General features: G+C 44.2%; 1 protein-coding gene across 6 annotated transcripts in view; it reads left to right on the top strand.

The window, feature by feature from the left end:
- The first annotated feature begins 747 nt into the window (after nt 1-747).
- Nucleotides 748-10,381, top strand: part of PUM2 (pumilio RNA binding family member 2) — a 76,338-nt gene continuing 66,704 nt past the window's right edge. For 4 of the 6 annotated variants that reach the window (XM_050893056.1, XM_050893055.1, XM_050893054.1 and 1 more), the window contains exon 1: nt 6,828-6,841. The gene's annotated coding sequence lies outside the window, so the exon portion shown is untranslated. Of the gene's footprint in view, nt 803-6,625; nt 6,682-6,827; nt 6,842-10,381 lie in introns of those variants that run through there. The other 2 variants (XM_050893051.1, XM_050893052.1) reach the window with 2 other exon arrangements.

Here is a 10,381-nt window from a genome sequence, read left to right as displayed (position 1 = left end):
TCAGTGATGCAGTCAGCTGATAAATTCATGACGTAATGAGGATGTCCAAGAATCACTCTGAAGTAGTATTGTTCTCTTGAATGCAAACTGGATGAATCTACAGATGTTGTCTTCTAATTCTTAGCCCTTAGCCAAAATGAGTGGAAAGGCACTCGTATTTACACATATAAACTTCCTGTTTTGCAGTCCACTAACAGGATATATCAGGAGGGAAGAAGTTTTCCAGCTGAACTGGATTTCCGTCTGGAACCAGCTCAAGCCAGCAGGCAAAGCAAGCCACAGGCTGCGGGGTGTGGTCTGGTGCCTACTTTTCCTGTGCCAGGGAAATGGGAATTGATTATTCCCATTTGAACAGCTAATCTCTGCTTCCCACTTGCAAAGCTCTTTGCTCCCAGTGTTACAGGAACAGCAAAGGTATAGCTGGGTGGGTGGCGGGTTCCTCCCCCAGCAGCTCCTGCAGAAAAACAAAGTGCTGCTCTTCCTTCTTGCCCTGCCTTCTCCATTTTCTGCTACAGACACAGGCTCACCCTTGGGCCCCCACTCCAGCACTGCAGGGTGCGGATGCACAAACGGCTGTTGGGCCCTGATAGGAGATTAGCTGAAGACAGGGGTCCTGTACAGCAAGAGAAGGAGAGCTGACTCAGAAAAAGAACTTGAATTTTGCAATATTAAGAAATACATTATTTCAGCTCGATTAATTTTTTGTTTTGTTCTGTGTTTGACTAACTGCCTAGGAAGAGGGATGTACTGGAAGCAGAAGAGGTACTTTAGAAGTCTGTAAAACCTGCAGATATAATTAAAGGTAAGCCCACATATGTATGAATACACTGTCGCTATTTATGTAATACTTTATGCAATACATGCATAACATTGACACCTACTTTTCAGTATTACAGTGCTCAACCATTTTGTTTATGCTCAGGAAGCAAGCTAGGATTTCCCTTCCTGAATATATCTCTGGCATTGTATATTCACTGCGCTACGTCTTGTTGCTCTGAAGGCGTGTTTGGCACAGAATAAGGTTTGGGTTCTCTGTGTGGAAATGGGGGCCACTGGGTATGTCTTCATGCTATAATGGTGAGTCAGAATGGGGGTCTTAACTAGCTCTGAGCTAATATGGCTGTGCTGCATTTTGGTATTCGAATGATGTGTCCAGTCATGTGTAATATCTTGTTGCTTGTGGTCAGCCCCCTTGACACTGTGTAAGAACAGGAAATTCTGGGGAGCTTCAGGTATGCTTAATATAGAAGAAAAACAGTCTAGTGATTACACCACAAGAGCAGAGATGACCACAGATGTCCAATGTTACCCTAAGAAAAGTCCACTTGGTGTTGGGCTGCTTGTTTAGAGCCCTGTCAGAAGAATCTACTGCAGTTGGGAGGATCGGTATTTGATACGGCAATAGGTAGACAAGAGAAATTATATAAGCCAAAGTACTGTTGCAGATCTTTCTTCCAGTTTATCCTCTGTACTATGGCTTCTCATTTTGAAGATCTAGAGAATTTCTAGTTCATGTGAGTTAAGTTGGTGAGACTTTATGCAACAAAATTAAAACTTATGGATATGCTTTTAGCATTCTTAGAATGTTTTTCCTTAGGAGAGAAAAAAAAACCCTGCATTCTTCCCACTCTTCCTTGTTCTGATATGGCTGAACTATCTTATTCTAAGTGTGCAAAAAAAATACTGCTTCTTATTCAGAGCTCTTGTGATTGCTTCCATTGCCTGAGATATTTCTTTGAACTTTTTTCCCTTTTTAGAAATTAGAGTGTTTACTCATTACTACTTAATATATGAAATGAATGAGAATCAATTTGATGCTCATCTTCGAGGTTTCATTCTTTGTACTGAGTATAATATGCGATCTTCAGTTCTAAGAGCCACAGCCTGCATTCAGTGTGAAGAGTTGCTGGAACTTAATTCTCCACTGGAAAGAAAAACATACTTCTATTGAGACATGCAGGCTTTTTTCTTAAGATAAGCATTGATAGCCACTCTGTTGTGAACAAAGTGAATGTGAATCTAAGAAACAGCTGGCGTTATCTCTGGCTTTGCCACTCCAAAGCTATTCACATTCATGTACATGAAGTGATGCCATTAGTTACTCTTGTTGTGTTACAATGACTGTCTCTTGTGGTTGTGACTCTGAGGTATGTTTATGAAGCTTGTTTATACCTCAGCCAATTATGAGGGGGTGAATGACTCAGGGACAAAAGCTGTCTTGCCTGTGAAAGGAGTCTTCAGCTGACACCTTCTTGGCCATTCTAGCATAAAACTTACTTAGCAAAGCAATTCCATGAGAGACACTTCTTTCTTGGGACAAGCTCATGAAGATCTGTGCTGCAGGGCTGTGCATTCCATTCGCTGACACCTCCTCTCATGCATTTCCTTTAAACCTCTTGCAGAACAGCTTCTGCAAGCTGATCGTGTCTACAGGAGCAATGATCATGTAACTGAATGGCAAGTCAGTATCTCCGCATTTTAGAACAGTAGTATAGTAATGAGTAAGATCAAAAATGGGATTAGCGACAAAATTTTTTATAATTCAGCTGTGAATTTTCTGTTGGTCCTAAATTGAAGTGTTCTTATTTGCACTAGCTCAGTATGTTATGCCAGTTGCTAGCTAGTCCAAAACAAAACCAGAATAGATGGTCTTCCTTGAAGAAACTTAGTTGCACAGATAGGTAGGGGAAACAAATGGAAATACTACCACAATTTTGAGCAATAGAGCAGACTGGGCTTTTCAGTGCACTGAGATCCTGGCTGTTGTCAAATGGGTTTACAGGAATCATACTAAAGGAAGGCCTTTTTGTACCACTTTTTGTGTTAAATGGGAAATTTGAAGGATGCTAAGGTAACTCAGAAGAGTTCTTTCCACACATGGGAAAAAAGCTTAAAGATGTGTGGTTTCAAACATTAAAATTGGAAAATGGATTCAGTTGCATATAGTGGGCCAAATGTTTCTGTATCAGAAGAGAGAGGGTTGAGACAGGAATAGGCTGTGAAGCTTGTAGGAATTAAGGCAACAGTATCAGAACAATGAGATGCAGCAGGAGCTGAGTTAATGAACAGGTTACATGGTCAAAAGCAATAGAACAGAAGAGTCAACCCTGAGTTAGCATGGTGAATGGTTATGGCAGGGAAAGGCTGTGTTTGTGAAGCAATGGTGGGGCAAAAGGACGCGTGGATGGGAAAGTCACTCTGTATGAAGAGTCTGTGGCTCATAAGCATATTTCTCTGAGGCCCTGGGGAGAGGCTAGCCAAAGGGGATGCTTGGCCCACTGGGCCAGAGTTCTTATCTCAATAAACCCTCCTACATATTATGGTCACTGCTGGCCTAAAACATGAAATACCGACAGATTCCTATAGCAATGCATTTAGCAGCAAGTCTTGTGAATGTACGATTTCAGACTCATTGATTTTTTAATTAATTAATTGTATGTCTGTTGACAAAGTGGAATCCAGAATTGTGCATTGGGTGTCTAGACTTGTTACGCAGTATGTGGGAAAATTAATAACTTCAGAATGGGATCTGCTCCTGTAAATGCACAAAACATACATCCAGATCAGCATATCTTACAGAGACGTAGCTAAAAAGGGACGTGCTAAGGATATAAACCACCATTCCAGGGCCCTACTCTGCAACATGGACAGATAGTTCTAATCGCTTCCAAGCTGCAGTGCTGTCCTTCTGTGAAGGCGGTAGGTAGTTAACTGCAGCTGTTATTTCAGAGAACCGACTGAGGCTCACCCATTTATGACTGCTCCTCTTATGCAGTGAGATGGTAGTTAGACTTGGGGGTTGGACTAGAGGATCGTTAAAGGTCCCTTCCAATGCAACCCATTCTATGATTCTATGACTGTAAGGCCAGCAAGGCCATTAAGTAGAAGATCTGAGATGAAGATCTTGAATTCTTCCCTGCAGAACAGCCCAGCTGCAGCAGAGGGCAGCCAAAGTAGTCTGCTGATTTTTGGGACTCTCTCTAAGGAAGTCAGACCTGTGAATCTTGAGCAAAGGAATCAAATCTGGGTGCTCCCCAGTCCTGGGAGTGAAGGGTGTTGCACACTTTTTGTTTTAAAAGAATGCAAGCTTTTGTAGGGACCTGCGTCTTTTCTGGAGATGGTTTGAGAAGTTCTACCACATCTAGTTGTTTCATTTTCATGGAGGAATACCTTGGTTTTAATTAATACAGGTTAATTATTTGCTACCCTGCTAGATCTAACAGCACTGTCTGTCAAAACTGCTGGGGGACGTGGACGTTGTGGCACAGCAGGACAAATTTTGTTCGTGTACAGAGTTTTAGGTCCTGAAGTTTGTGGCTTTAGAAAATGTAGACATCTTCAGGATTAGCCACTAGCTGAGTGGGGGTGGTTAGGACTGCAGCTTTCAATTTCTGTGAGTGCTCTTCAATTAAGTACCTTGCCCAAGGTCTCATAGGAAGACTGTGGAGGAAGACAACAGCATCCAGGCTTTCCATATCCTTGGCTACTTTTCTAAACTGTAGACTGTGTATTTGTTTAGTATTTTTCATTGAGGATGCTTATTCACAGAAAAAACAAAGCATAACTGTGTTAATGGAGTTTAGCTGAAACGTTTGGAGTGTAAGCAGAGCCCAGTCCGCTGTTAACACCTCCTTAAAAACAGGAATAGCTAGGAAAAGCATTTTGTAATGGAGTGATACCAAGTTAAACTATCTAAAGCATTAAGTACTTTTAAAGTTTCCACTCAGAACAAAGGTAGGAGAGAATGACTTTTCTTGAACTAGTTTAGCATGAGCCAAAAACTTTAGTGCCATTATTAAATTGTGAGGTGTGTGGTGGTGGAATTTTTTTGGTTTGTCTTTTTTTAGAAAAATACTTCAGAAAATATCTAAGTAATTGTATTTCTCAGATCAAATCCCAAACTGATTGTGCTTAAACATTTTTTTGTTTTGTGATCAGGTTGGGTTTTTCAGTACTGAGAAGCAGACCAATGTAGAAGTCGTTCAAGCTTATGCTTATCAAATGCATGTTGAGTTCTTCCTGAGCATTTAATGTTTTATACAAACACTGATCAGAACTATCCAGGACAAATAGGGTCCCCAAAAGGATCTGAGCTGGAGAGCTGGTGTAATGTAGACCAGCTGCTCTAAGTGTTCGGGATGCCAAGAGCGTAACAAGGTTTTCTTCAGTCCCAGCCAGTCTGCGTGAAGGGAAGGGCTGACTTGGAGGCTGTGACTTAGAGGCCTTCTCTCCTCAAGTAAGCACAGGAATTGGCTTTTCAGCCCTGCAGCCTCCCTGGAGACAGCCCAAAGGTGGCAGTGGGACAGGACACTGGGGATCACAGGGATTAGCCACGCGAGCAGCAGCAGACTGCAGACATCTGGGTACTTAGCTGACTAGTATTAAGCCAAAGAAATCATTTTCATTTCTTGGGAAAATGTTTCTATCTTTATCAGGAGCTGGGAACTTTCATGTTTTTAACCATGCCTATAAATACTGAAAACAGTAAGGGTTTCTTCCTTTGAGACATCTCTATTTTTAAGAACGCAGTTGGTAGTCACAGACATCTCATCCCCACAACTGCTGCCGCCGCCAGCAGTAGCACCAGTACACGTGGTATTCCTGCACCCGAACTCGCCTGCTCTCGCCCTGCTGTACCCAGAACAAGTCCCTGGGACTGGCAGAGCCTGCCTCCTTTCTGCCTACAGAAAAAACGGCCGGTAGCAGTGTTTTGAGCAGCTGCCGCAGGACTGATAACCGTGTTTCGTCTGAAGGTTTCATCTGTGGATGGCATCTGCATGCCGTTTCCTGAAATGGAGTACTCACTAACCAGACTCCTTTAAGAACTGGTAAAAAAGGCAAAACAGTGGATTTTCCTGTGAAATCCATTATTTTAAAATGTCACTGAGAGGCAGAGCTCCCTCTCTTTTTTCAGGGGCTGCTAAGTAAGCAGAATTTATGCTCGTATTGGGTGAGGCTATTAAAAACCATCACTAGCAGTGTTTACTAGCATCCAGTACCGTATTTACCAACGGCAACCACCCAGCTGTATCAGAGATCCCGTATTTCACTCACTCGAGGGAAGGAAATAATTGATTCTTTTCCCAAAATCATCACGCAGCAACTATCGGCACAGTAGTTAATTAATAACTATGGTGATGCGTTTCTGTTTATTCTAAAAACAAGGTAATCTCCCCTGCGGGCAGCGCTGAGAGCCAGGCCCTCAGGAGCCACCGGGTACCCCTAAAAACGGGCCTCGCCTTCCCCTTTGTCTCGTAACCCCAGGCCTTCGGGTGGGCACCGCCTCCCGCCGCCACCCCTCCCCGAAGGCGAAAAACGAAAATGAGAAAAAAAAAAACCCAACCACAAAAGCCCTGTTTTGACCGGTTTGTTTGGCGGGAGGGCAGGGGACAGCCCCGGCCTCGGTGCCCGCCCGGCGCGGCCGCGCGGAGGGGCGGAGGGAGGGAAGGCGCGCGCCAGCCGGCCGGCGGCGCATGCGCAGTGCGCGGCGGAAGGGGCTGGGGGCCACCGCCTCCCTCTCCCTCGCTGCCTCCCTCCCGGGCTGGGGCGCGCATGCGCTGTGGCGGCGGCAGGGGCGAGCGGCGGCGGCGGCGGCGGCGGCGGCGGAGGGGGGAGGTTTGCCGCGCTCTCGCTGTCCCTCTCCCTCCGTGCGCGCCGGGCTCGCCCTCCCGCCATGTTGCTGTGAGCCCCTCGCGGCCGAAGGGGGGGAGGGGAGGCAGGAAGGAGAGGCGCCGAGAGGGAGGAGGAGGAGGAGGAGGGGGGCGGTGGGCCGGCGGGCGGGCAGGGGTGTCCCAGGGCCCGCTCCGGCTCCGTCGCAGCGAGCAGCGCCGCCAGCCAGCCCGTGAGTATCCTCGGGGGCCGGGGCCGCGCTGGCTAGGCCGCGGGCGGGCGGAGCGGGCAGGCGGGCCCCCCTTCCTCCAGCCCCCTTTTGTCTCCGGCCTCGGCTGCGCGCCGAGGGAGGGGAAGGGAGAGGGAGGGGAGAAGGAGGGCGGGAGGGGGCCATGTTGTGGCAGGTCACCGGGCGGCGCGGGGCCTGCTCGGCGGCCGCCCGCGCCTCGCCGCCTTTGTGTCCTCCCGGCGCGCCGGGGAGCGGCGCCGAGGTGGGGAGGGAGCGCCGTGAAGGGAGGCGGCGGCGGCGCCGTCGGTGTGAGGGGGGCGGGCGGCGGCGATGCTGGGGGGGGGGGAGCCGGCATTGTGCTCTCGGCGAGCCGCGGGGAACGGGGACTTGGGGAACAGTTTCCATCCCAGCGGGGTTTGGGGGTCGAAGTTGTTGCCTGAGAGAAGTCGGGGGGGGGGGGGGGGAGGCGGGGAGGCGGTCGGGGTTCAGGTGGGGAGACGTAGCGGGGCGCGTACACGCGTGAGGGTGACGGGAGTTCGGGGCAGGCCGCGGGGGGCAGGCACGCAGCGCCCGGTGTTATAATAGGCTTCGGTACGAAGTGCTGTGGGGCGCTGAGGGAGCCGGCGGACGTGGGGGCGTCGTTTCGGCAACCCCACGGACAATTGCGTGCGGAATTTGGATAAAATGGGCTTTGTTTAAATGTACCGAAAGCGTGAAAACTTGTATTATTTTTTTTTTTTTAGTGGTCTTAAGGATAATGATTGCTTTCTGAGGGTGGAGCGAGAAGGCCCAATGCTTTTGGTAGTTGATACCACACAATGAAGTGTTAGGTTTTAATTTTTCTTCAAACGTGTCTGCGCAGACTACAATAACAAAAAGTTGAGAAAAATGCCAGCTGCCCTGAGTGGATCGTGCTTACAACTAGCAGTTTGGTTTTTAATCTCCTTGGCAGTCGTTGTGCAAAGATTTTTTTTTTTTTTTTTTTTGGCATTGTTCTCTTTCATGTATTTCATAACCTCGGACTCTAATTCCTTGAGAGAAGATTAATATACTCGGGATGCTTTATGTTCTTCTGGCTTACTGTTTGAAGCAAGATGGCTTAACGCAAAAATGTGTAGCATGTTTTATATGTGATGTGATAAAGAGATTATATCAGCTGATTTTGGGATGCTTTTTTCTGAGTAATGTAGGCGTGTATGAGCTATATAGGTCATTGCAAATGAGAATCGGTAAAACTTCTTGTATCGCCTAATTGTTTGTCACTTATATGCTACATGTTAACAAAGTACTTTCAGATTTATTTTAGTTTCTCTTTTACGGAAGTCTTTGTTGTATCTCAACTGAGAGATCAGGCCTTTTTAGTTACCATGAGTTGATGGTATTGCTCTTCAGGTATGTGGGATATGAATGCATTTGAAATATAATTACTACCCCATGTTACCATTTCTACATAGAAAACATAGTATTTTGCTATATTTAGTCATGTCTAGGTTTAAAACCAAATGTTAACAACAGTCGCAGTTTTGTTGAGAAGCTGAGAGAATTATTGTCTGCCTTTCTCTGGTCTACAACTCAATTTGTGTCAATGCGAATATAAATATGTTAGGTAAGTGGGAGAGGGAAACTTGAATAAAAAGGGAAATGATAATTTAGTGGTGGTGTATTTTGGGTTAAATGTGTAGAAATGACACTAAATCACCTGACAGTTTTCTGAAGTGCTCAGAGAGTTGAAAATTTGGAATTTGTCCCAGCAGAATGGTTAGTAGGCAAATGCATGTGAGAAACTGCTTGATAATGCAGATTCTGCAGTTTATTATGTGGATATTGCATGTAGAAAAGTCCATGTTATTTGAATAGTATTTTTTCTGCATTAGTAGGGAGTGGTACTTTTTTTCTATAGTATCGCTCTGTAGTACTTAATGTTTTTCTTCTGTGTTAGGGATATTGGCACAGTGCTGAGGCAAGCATAATTGTATCTGGTATCATGATTGAGCTAATAGTGCAAGAAGCAGTTGGCTGAAAAAGTTGGACTCACCTGTCTTTTGATATGAAGATACCTCTTATTATGACAGTATATATTAAATCTTATGTAGGATTGTAGTGCACATTGAAAGCTTTATGTACATGTTTTCATCAAGATTTGCTCTCAAGTATTTCTTTGCAGCATTCACATTGGGCCAGATATTACAGAGTTTGGGGCAAGTATGTTGACAGGACATCAGCTTGTTGAATACTGTGAACTAGATCTGATGTTCAACAGCACTTTCTAGTTCACTTTTAGATATTTTTTTCCCCCCCTTGATTTAATGATATGTGAGTGTGCATTGAATAATCAGCATATGTAGAATTTTCTAAAAGCATTCTCCTTGATAACTTCATCTCTTTTTTTTTTTTTGTACAGTGGTTTCTAAAACCCCAAAATGATTAGACCAAGTTTTTATACACGGAGGCAAGTAATCCAGTAGATGGTTTGAATTCCTGCTTGTATGTCTTCATGCTTCTTTCTGAATGTGGAATTATATAAAAAATTCACTGTCCATTGCAGTAAAAAGAAACCTAAATTCTCTTGAATGTTAAATGCTTTCTGTGTTGGGAATCTCCTGTGAAACAAGCATTAATACATTGCATTTTCTTTAAAAAAGTTTCTAATGGAAACTCTACAAAGGAAACAACATAAAATGTAGAGTAGACATGCTTTATAAGTACTTCTCATTGTGTGTATTATATGTATAGGTATGTGAGAGAGTTATCAATCTTCTTTCTCTTCAATAAATTTAGTTGAAAATGCTTACCTCATTTAATGTGAATTTTCCCCACCCATAACATAGCTGTTTTCTTGATTATTCCACACAATGCAATCATTCCACTGTTGTCACAAAGCCAGTGCCCAGGCTCTTGTCTCAGAAATGGGACAAGGAGTCTTTCGTTTAAAAGCTCGTTTTCTCCTTCTATAACAACAAATACCAGTTATGTAGTGCTTCTAATAATGAAGTTGGAGGCACTTCACAGTCATATAGTGGAAAAGAGTTTTAAACTACATCAGAACGTGTAAACCTATTCAGTTCTAGCTGCTTGGGTATAATTTCAAACAAGTTGTATAAAATTTGTTTTATAGTAACGGCTTGCATACTGAAACTTTATGGCAAGATTTAGTTTGAATCCCACTCAGAATACCTGCTGTGGCTTTAAGAATAGTAGGCAAGAACTTTTCAAGCTGGTATCTGAAATGTTTAGCTTACAAATAAAGACCAGATGTCATCTCTAGCAATATCTTTAAAGATTATATTTCATCACTGGTTAACAGATTTTTTTTTTTTCCCTAAACATGGCCATTTAAGAACAGTTGTAGACATGTAGAAGAAATATGTCTGAAGAGATTATGACGACCATCTTAGGAGTTGAGAAAGAAACGTAAAACTCTGAAATGTAGCAAAAGTATCTATGTAATAATCCACATATTACTTTTTTGCTATATATGCATCTATTTCCACTAAACTTTAGAGTGGTGATATGATCCTCTGTCCTCTGCTGGCTGTGCTAAAT

This window comes from Gymnogyps californianus, chromosome 3 (genome assembly GCF_018139145.2).
Source record: "Gymnogyps californianus isolate 813 chromosome 3, ASM1813914v2, whole genome shotgun sequence".
NCBI lineage: Eukaryota > Metazoa > Chordata > Aves > Accipitriformes > Cathartidae > Gymnogyps > Gymnogyps californianus.
Note: the sequence above shows the minus strand (reverse complement) of the source record. Positions and strands in the feature narration are given on the sequence as shown.